The sequence below is a fragment of the Dromiciops gliroides genome, chromosome 3, assembly GCF_019393635.1.
Source record: "Dromiciops gliroides isolate mDroGli1 chromosome 3, mDroGli1.pri, whole genome shotgun sequence".
Taxonomy (NCBI): Eukaryota; Metazoa; Chordata; class Mammalia; order Microbiotheria; family Microbiotheriidae; genus Dromiciops; species Dromiciops gliroides.
The window spans coordinates 194,601,256-194,610,787 of NC_057863.1; the positions used below are offsets into that span (position 1 = coordinate 194,601,256).

At 34.8% G+C, this 9,532-nt stretch overlaps 1 pseudogene; it reads right to left on the minus strand.

The window, feature by feature from the left end:
• Positions 1-6,777: 6,777 nt before the first annotated feature.
• Positions 6,778-7,624, minus strand: LOC122747319 (annotated as a pseudogene).
• Positions 7,625-9,532: the final 1,908 nt, after the last annotated feature.

Genomic DNA, 9,532 nt, shown 5'->3' on the forward strand with positions numbered 1-9,532 from the left:
AGCATCAGTTCATCTAAGTCTTTCCAGGTTTTTCTTAAATCTGCCTGTTCATCATTTCTTATAGTACAATAATCCATTACAGAGAATCTTCTTTTGATGAAAAATATCTCCCCACTATAATTCAGGAAGCACAATGCCTAAAATTTGCCCACCAGATATAATTTTGTTTGGGTTAAATCTTATTTTTTGTAATACATTTTTTTTAAATCCACCTAATACAGGGAATTCCAATGGTTAGTCATTTTATCAGGTTGTGTTCTTCCTTGAGTTATTTGGGGGAAACAGTGATTTGGAATACTGATGTTTGCTAGAGACAAGGACACTTTATCTGGTGCTGACTCTGACATAGATAGAAAAATGGCAGGTTATATTCCAAAGACATATGAAAGAGAAAAAGTACATATTTGTCCGAACATATTTATAGCAGTTATTTTTATGGTGGCTAAGAATTGGAAATCAAAGGGATGCCAATCAATGGGGAATGGCTAAACATGCTGTGATATATGATTGTAATGGAATAATATTGTGCTAGAATCATTTCAGAAAAAAAAAAAACACCTGAAAAGACTTACATGAACTGATGTATAGTAACATGAACAGAACCAGGAGAACATTGTAAACAGTAACAGGAGTAGTATTCAATGAAGAATTGTGAATGACTTAGTTATTTTCAGAAACACAATGATGTAAGACAATTCCAAAGGATCAGTGATGAATTAGACTCTCCACTTCCAGAGGAAAAAACCTGATATTTATTCAACAGACTGAAGCATGTTATATTTCACTTTCTTTCATTTTTTCTTTTATGTAAGTCTTCTTATACAAAATGACTAATAGGAAATGTTTTACATAATTGCACATCTATAACCCATATCTGATTGCTTACTGTCTAAAGGAGGAGGGAGGAGGGAGGGAGGAATAGAATTTGGAACTTGAAACTTTAAATAAAAATGTTTATTTAAGAAATGTTATCTCACCAGATCATAGGACTTAAATGCAAAAGGGACTTTTGAGACATAGGCCATAATATCTATGACTTGGATTCAGGAAAACCCAGGGATAAATACATCTGATACGTCTTAGCAGTGTGACCATGGTGAAGTCCATTTACCTCATTATGTTTTAGTTTCTTCATTTATAAAATCATGTACCTCATAGGGTTGTAAAAATTAACTATATGTAAAGTGCTTGGCAAGTTTTAAAGCACTATATAAGGTCAAGCTATTTTCAACTTATCTAAATATCTATCTATATAGGGTGGGGGGGAAGAGGCCTAAAATAAACTAAGTGATTTGCCCCAGGTTACTCTAGTAGATCTCTGATTGTTCTCTTCAAATGGGTCTTCAGTTCCTCCAGGAAAACTTTTAAGAATGGTTAGGAAGGGGCAGCTAGATGGTACAGTGGATAAAGTACTGGCCTTGGATTCCGGAGGACCTGAGTTCAAATTTAGCCTCAGACTCTTGGCGTGTACTAGCTGTGTGAGCCTAGGCATGTCACTTAAACCTCATTGGCCTGCAAAAAACCCCAAAACACACACACACACACACACACACACACACACACACACCCCCCAAAACAAAACAAGAGGAATGGTTAGGAAGTGGTCATAAGAAAAAGAAACAGGAGATAGCAACCAGACCTGTGATTTTATTAACATAGGAAACTCCTAAATAAATAAATTCCTTTCACAATTGCAAATATTCAATTTATCAGCATCTTAGAATGTTGTCTAGACCCCTGCAGCAAGGAGAGGTCTCAGCTCCTGCACAGGGTAACACAGCTAGTATGTGTCAGAGGCTGCACTTGAACTCAGGTCTCCCTGGCTCTGAGGCAAGATCTGTAGTTGTTTCCTATTTATGACTATCATAACATGTTCACAAAAGATAAACATGTGCACATATACGCATATATATACATATACATATATACACATACATATATGTGTGTGTTCCCCATATATATATTACTGCATGAAATTGAAACAAATTTCCACAAAAATCTATTCAACTAGGAAAAGGAAAGAATCTGATAAGAAAAGAAGCTGTTAATAACATCTTCATATTCAAGATATATTGAATTGCAGTTAATAAATGTACCATAAAGTTACCTCTCCTATCTTTTACTAACCATTTGGTCAAGATAATTTAATCTTAACTACAAAGGGACTGGTAGAGTGTACCGCAAAACAAAACAAAAACAAAAACAAAAACAAAACACATTCCTTTTCACTTTGGATTAGGTTGCTTTGCTCTTGATGTTAGGTACTGAATATTTGTCTTTTCCCTCCTTGTAAATTTCCAGAGATACAACTTCCCTTGGTAGCTCATTCCGAGGTTTTAGCACTTTGATAATTAAGCTATTCTTTACATTCAAATAGAAACTGATGTCTGTTGAAGAGATTTAGGTTGGAATAGTCAAAGGAATGTTGAACTTGGTTTTATTTAATACATACTTCTTGAATTCAATCAAAGGAGAATTAATTAAATTCTTACCCTGTGGCTAGGTGCTAAAGATACAAAGATTTTAAAAAAGGAAATGGTTTGTCCCTTAGGGTATTTACATACTCTTTTTATTAATATATGTTCACAAACAAATTTGTTCCTGGATTCTTGCTCATTCATTCCAAGCCCAAAACAAATTTAAATTTATTTTAAAATCTTCCACTTTCTTTGAGAATCAAAATATTTAGAATTTGATGATCTCCACTCAGACTGTCTTAGGAGGTAAACACTATTCACAGAAATAGTTGCACAATATAGAGGAGAATTTTATTTAGCCTTTGAAATAATCTTATTGAAGTACTTCAAGCATTTATTAAAAGTAATAAAAAAGTGTCGTGTTTCTCTTTTTGACATGTAGAGAGACTAGATTAGTCTTAAGGACATCTCTAGGGTCCAAAAAACTGTAGCTCTCTGATTAAAATAGTTATTATCTAATGCAAAACAGTGGATTATAATGCAGGGCTGGTATGTAAAAAGGATGGGAAGAATAAAGGTGAAATTGATTCACCTCTATTTCTTAAGGCCGACTAGTAGTTAAATCTTTTTTTTTTAATTTTCAAATTGATAATAATCTTGTGTCAAGATAGTAAAGACACGAGGATTATTTTCAAAGTTTACTCGATATGCACTTCAGGCATAAAATCACTCACACATGATTCTATGCCCAATTCAATTAAACTTGGGTACTTTGGCAAGAGTAGGCATAAACTAATGAAAGATGTACTCAGGTTTTAAAAAATAGGAATTATTCAGAGAGATAAATTGGAGTGAGAGATGGAAGCCTGCTTGGTATGTCTTTCTATCATATACCATTTTAAAATGATGTGACACACTCATTGGATGATTAGAACTCACCTCATCAATCAAAAAGTCAGGAAGAGGAATATTCAATTTTAAAGCAAACCTCTGGTCACAATTATTTTTCCCCTACATAGACTACTGGCAAAGCATTTCAACATGGCTTATCAGGTGAATTACCTTTCTTGTAACAGACAAGGAATTTGTTAATTTTATTTATTAGTAGAACAGAAATGATGATTAGGTTGGTTTTTTTTAACCATTCAATTTTATGGAACAAATTTGGTAATATGATATTAATTGTTTTCTATCATATATTTCATTCAGCTTTCAATATTTCTTTGACAACTCTAAGCATAAGGCCTATTCATCTGTGTCTAGAGAGTTCAGATTCAGGTGTATGAAAATGGGATATTTTATGGTAAAACTACAAAACATGCTTGGAATTATTTTCTTTTCATAGGTCATACAAGGATAAATGCCAATTTTAGTTATTGTAACTTAAAGCAATCGTCTATTTTTGCTGGAAGCAATCTGACATTTTCTTGTCATGAATTATGCAAGGGTATCCCAGTTTATAGGCATATGACAGGCATTTTACCATTTTTTTAAAGGTATAAGACAAAATATCATATGGAATTATAAAATTTACTTTAAGTTGATGTCACTAAATAAAACATATTTACTGCTCATATCTCTGGAGGATTTAATAGAAATGTAAGCCATGGTCCCTACTATAAAAGTGTTTATAATCTATTTGCAGAAATAAAATTATCAAAAAATAAATAATTTAATAACAATTACATGCTAACTCATATATGAACTTATATCTCCATAGTTAGCATATATTCATAGGAATTCAAAGATATGAGTGCATGTAGTTTGAAGCAGAGATAGTTCAATGGTGAGAATGAACTGGACCATAAACAGGAAATAAATAGAGAAGGAAAGAATTTTATGATGACATGAAGATATAAGTGCTAATAATAGAAAAGTTAGTGAAGAGATGGGTCTGACTAGACCTAAGGATTAGGATTTCTGGCTTATGGAAAAGAACCTTGGAGAGGGAGAATGGAAAGATAACATAAAATTAAAAGTGAAATGGGCTCTATAGAAGAGGAGCTTTGAAGGAACCATCTAATTAGTAGACAGAGAATGAGAGACAGAGATAAAGATAGAGAAAGAGACAGAGATAGAGAGATACACAGAGATAAAGACACAGAGATAGAAACAGAGAGACAGAGATACAGAGATAGAGATACAGACACAGACAGACAAACAGAAAGAGATTCCAAGAGACAGAAACAGAGACAGAAATACAGACAGAGAAAGAGGCACAGAGAAAGACAGAGATGGAGACTCAGGACAACAATGTTGTTGGAGTGGTTAGGTTGGGGATATTTTGGGGAGAAGAACCAGAGAGGTTTATTATCATGTAAGCTAGAGAAAAGAATTTTTTTTTAATGTATGAGGTATTTTATTTTTTCCGTTACATGTAAAGATAGTTCTCAACTTTTGTTTATACATGCTTTACAATTTCAGATTTTTCTCCCTCCCTCCCCTCCCTCCCCCCCTCCCCTAGACAGCAGGTAATCTGGTATAGGTTATATTTATATATCTCTATACATATACATATATATATATATACACACAAACACACACACACACACACACATATATATATATATATATATATACATAATAACATTAATCCTATTTCTGCATTAATCCTGTTACAAGAGAAAGAATCAGAGCAGTGATGCAAAACCTCAAAATAGAAAAAAAAAAACAACAGCACCCAAAACAAAAGAAATAATATGGTTCAATCAGCATCTATACTCCACAGTTCTTTCTTTCTTTTTTTTTTTTCTTGGATTTGGAGATCCTCTTCTATCATGAGTTCCCTGGAACTCTTCTGTACCATTGCATTGGTGAGAAGAATATAGTCCATCACAGTAGGTCAACACTCATTGTTGATGATACTGTGTACAATGTTCTTCTGGTTCTGCTCATCTCACTCATCATCAGCTCACGTAAGACCCTCCAAGTTAGAGAAAAGAATTTTAAAAGAGTGGCCAATACTTGAAAAAACTTCAGGGAGAAAGAGGAGAATAAGAACTGAGAAAAGATTTTTGGTTTAGAAATAAGGAATTCATTGAAGCATTTGAGAGAGAATTTTTTTTTCTGGGCAACAGGGGTTAAGTGACTTGCCCAGGGTCACACAGCTAGTTAAGCGTCAAGTGTCTGAGGCCCAATTTGAACTCAGGTCTTCCTGAATCCAGGGCCAGTGCTTTATCCACTGCACCACCTAGCTGCCCCTGAGAGAAAATTTTAAGTAAAATGATGAGAGCAAAACCATGTAATGGGGGCATAGGAGATTAAGAAGGGATAGACTAGATAGAAAGTGTAATCAGTAGGTGTGAAATATTATTTAGGAAGCTAAATGAATAGTATAGTAAAAGATTATCAGATTGAATTGATGGTTACCATCAATGGTTTATAGAAATATTAGATACCTTTAGAAGAGAAGTGGATTAATTTTTTATTCTAATTAGTGTTTAGAATGCTTGATAATGTGTCTAATGTTGACTGCATTGAGTATGAGAAAGCTGTATATGAATATTGTAAATTTTTAGATATTTCCTTAAACAATAGTCTAGACAAACAAGAAATGATAAATATTATATGAATAACTTTAAACTCTCTAATGATTTCCTTGGTACATTTTTTTCTTTTTCTTTTGGCAATTTTGTATTGAAATCAAATTAAAAATTATTCTGTTAGTAGGCATTTTAGCACTACTGACGTGTTGTTCTGAATTAGATTTATAAACACCTTTTTTGCATTTATTTTACTGGAGTTGTTTGACAAAATGTATTTGTTGTGAAGCAAATATTACTATGAGTGTCAGGTACATTTGTATGCATTGCATTTTTGTACTCTGTAATTAAATATGCTAACACAGTAATTACCTGTTCCAATTATTTTACATAATTAGTGTATGTGCACATAATTATGTAGTTACATCAGGAATTGATGCTATAAAACTTGAAACATAATTCTAAAATGAGCAGGTAGAGTTCATATTTTGCTTTTAAAACCTCATATGAAATTTTAAGGAAATAAATATTTTTCATACATAGTTTTTACATTTTTTTCCACTAAATTCTCACCATTTTCACAGTTCTTGAGGCTTAAAGTTTCTAGTCTTAGACCCTGCAAGTTCCTCCCAAGCTAAAGAGTCTACAAGTACAGTCCCTTATCTGTCATCTGAGGTCCAGCCTAACTAAATTATTTTTTTAAGGGTAAAGCGAAGGGTAGTTTAATATACTGAGCCATATTTCAACAGAAAGCTGCACAGTTTTTCTGATGAAACAATGTTCCCAAGTCCACCTGCAATAGTGCCTGTCATGCAGAGGCAAATTTTCACACAAATTATGGCTAATGAACACTTGGTTTGCTCTGTAGATTACAAAAATTATATGAAGTTGATTCTTGAGATTTTTTTAGTTCCTTCTCTTGCTAATCTATCAGCTTCTGCATTGTCTGCAAACCCTGAATGACCAGGAACGTGCACACATTTAATATCTATACCTTGCATAAGTGTATCAAGCTTAATAAATTCTTTGTTAATGACATCTTTTCCTGTGCTTGTTTTCCAGCCATTTTTCTTTCAGCCTTTAACCCAATTTGTTATACTATTTATAGTAAACATACTATCTGCGTAGAGAACCAACTTACTGATGTTTTGATTCTTTGCTTGTTTGATTGCTTTACAGGCGGTATATATTTCTGCTCTTTGGTTCGTCTGTCACCCAGGAAGTCTATCACCCATATTAAGAGGATGACCTGGCCCCCAGTAAACACCAATGCCTGCTCGTGCTTTATTTCTCCCATTACTGGAGCACCAGTCACCTGTGTAAACCACTGCTGCATCTCCCATATTAAAAAAATAAAAATGTGTCTTTGCTAAGTGAAGGTTCTGAATCTGCATTTTGTTTTGCAAGCTTTGGGCAAGGCTCTTCATCTTCATCTGATGACCCATGGGATCTCTTGTTTGGCTTCACTTCAGTGTCTTGTGTGTCACATTTCTTTTTCTGCTTTGTGAAATGATCAGGGCTTGCAGTGTTCCAGACAAAGGCCCAAGACTCTTCCTCAGTAGCAAACTTCTTGAACCTGGAAGCAGGAAATCTGTTCACTTTTTCTTGGCATTCACTCCAGGTGGGGAACACACCCTTCTTGCAGTCCCTCCTCACAGGGTATAACATGCCAGAGCTCAGGCGGTGCAGGTCACAGAGACTGAAGGCACCTGGGACTATTCTGGGGACAGCACCCTGAGCCTCAGCATGGCCCGCTCTGGGGCATAGTAGCCACGGGGACAGCTCCCCAGCCTGGAACAGAGAGGACACAGTGTCAGAACCCCCGCCCAGGCAGCCACAGGGACGTTCTCCCAGCCTAACTAAATTCTAAAGGTTCAGAGTGACCAGAAGCTTGGCCAGTGAAAGACAAATATTTTCAGCTGTAACTCATGAAGACTGTTTATTGAGGCACTGAAGGGCTTGTAATCCACATTAGTTGAGGGAGTACCCACAGGAATAAAATCACAAGTCCTTGAAATAGTAAGGTAAACATACTTTAAAATTAGGTATCTAATCATTAACTAACCACTTGATTAAAATTATGAATTGTCAAGACAAAAAATGAAACTGGTAAATTGTGCAAATAAATTTTAAAAAATCATTAGATTTTATGATCCTCTAGGACATGGGATTTTCTTTTCCCACTTTAAAAATCTCTAAAGATACAACCAGTCTTAGCAGTCCATTCTAATATATTAGTACTCTAAAAACTAAAATATGCTTTTTATCCAAACCGCAAGTCTTTCTCTTTTTTAAAAATCTGAATAGTATTTTATTTTTTCCAGTTACACATAGTTTTCATTATATATTTTTATAACATTTTGAGTTTCAAATTTTTCCCTCTCTCCCTTCCCTCCCACAAAAAAGAAATCTAATATAGATTATATATGTATAATCACATTAAACATATTTCTGCATTATTCATGTTGTGAAAGAAGAATTAGAAGAAAAGGGGGAAATATCAAAGAACAAAAAAAAAAGTAGAAATAGCATAGTTTAATCTGCATTCAAATTCCATAGTTCTTTTTTTCTTGATGTGGAGAGCATTTTCCATCACTAGACTTTTGGGATTGTCTTGGATCACTGTATCGCTGAGAAGAACTAAGTCTATCACAGTTGATCATCACACAATGTGGCTGTTACTATGTGCAATGTCCTCCTGGCTAAAGTTGTCAATTGTTTCAAGTAGTTTTTTGTTTGATTTTCTAGGATTATCTAATTATACCATCATATCATCTGCAAAGAGTAATAGTTGTTATTTTTTTCCCTCCTTGCCTATTCTTATTCCTTTTGTGATAAAATAATGGGATTTGGCAGATGCCCAGGGGCCCCACCTGAAGATCATAAAAATGGATACCACACCTGTCTCTCCCTGAGTGGGGTGTTGTTCTCAGAAGTGTTGTACTACTGATATCAGCAAGAGACCATGCTCAACCAATCAGCTTGAAGGACCTCTCCTTTTTGGGGAAGGAGACAGGAAGTAGAAAGGCAAGGCTGGCTTGCTGGATATTCCTCTTTTTGTCTGAAACTGGCTTGGTGGGGGCAGAGACTGAGAACAGGAGGGCCTCCCTGCCTCTATCTGTCCAGGACTTTGACATGGTGAGGGACTTCACGTTGACTGCTATTAAAAGGGTTTCTCCCTGACTATATCGGCTCTCTCTTCACTAACTTCTAATACCCTTTAATAAATCCTTAAAAGCCTAAATTCTTGCTGAATTTATCAATGATTTTAGCCAGCTTCCCCCCCCCAAAAAAAAATCTGGGGGTAGGGCAGGTTAGGACCCACATTTAGGTTTTATATATTATACTTTGGCCTACCACAAAGAAGAAAGCTGAACCTCACTCTTCTGATGTTCTGGTTGACTAAGAAATTTCCCTTACCATGTCCCTTTAAATTCTAAAGTACTTCTAAGTATTGACTGGTTTCCCTTTAAATATTAAATGGATTTTTTAAGCTTCCTAAATACCCCCTTTTCTAACTTTAGCTTGGATAATCACAGAAGCGGAAAAGCTCAAGTTGATGCTTGGTCAGTTTGAATGTAATGATTTTTTTTATTCCTATTCTTAGTTTTGCCGGGCTTTGTTATGTGGTAT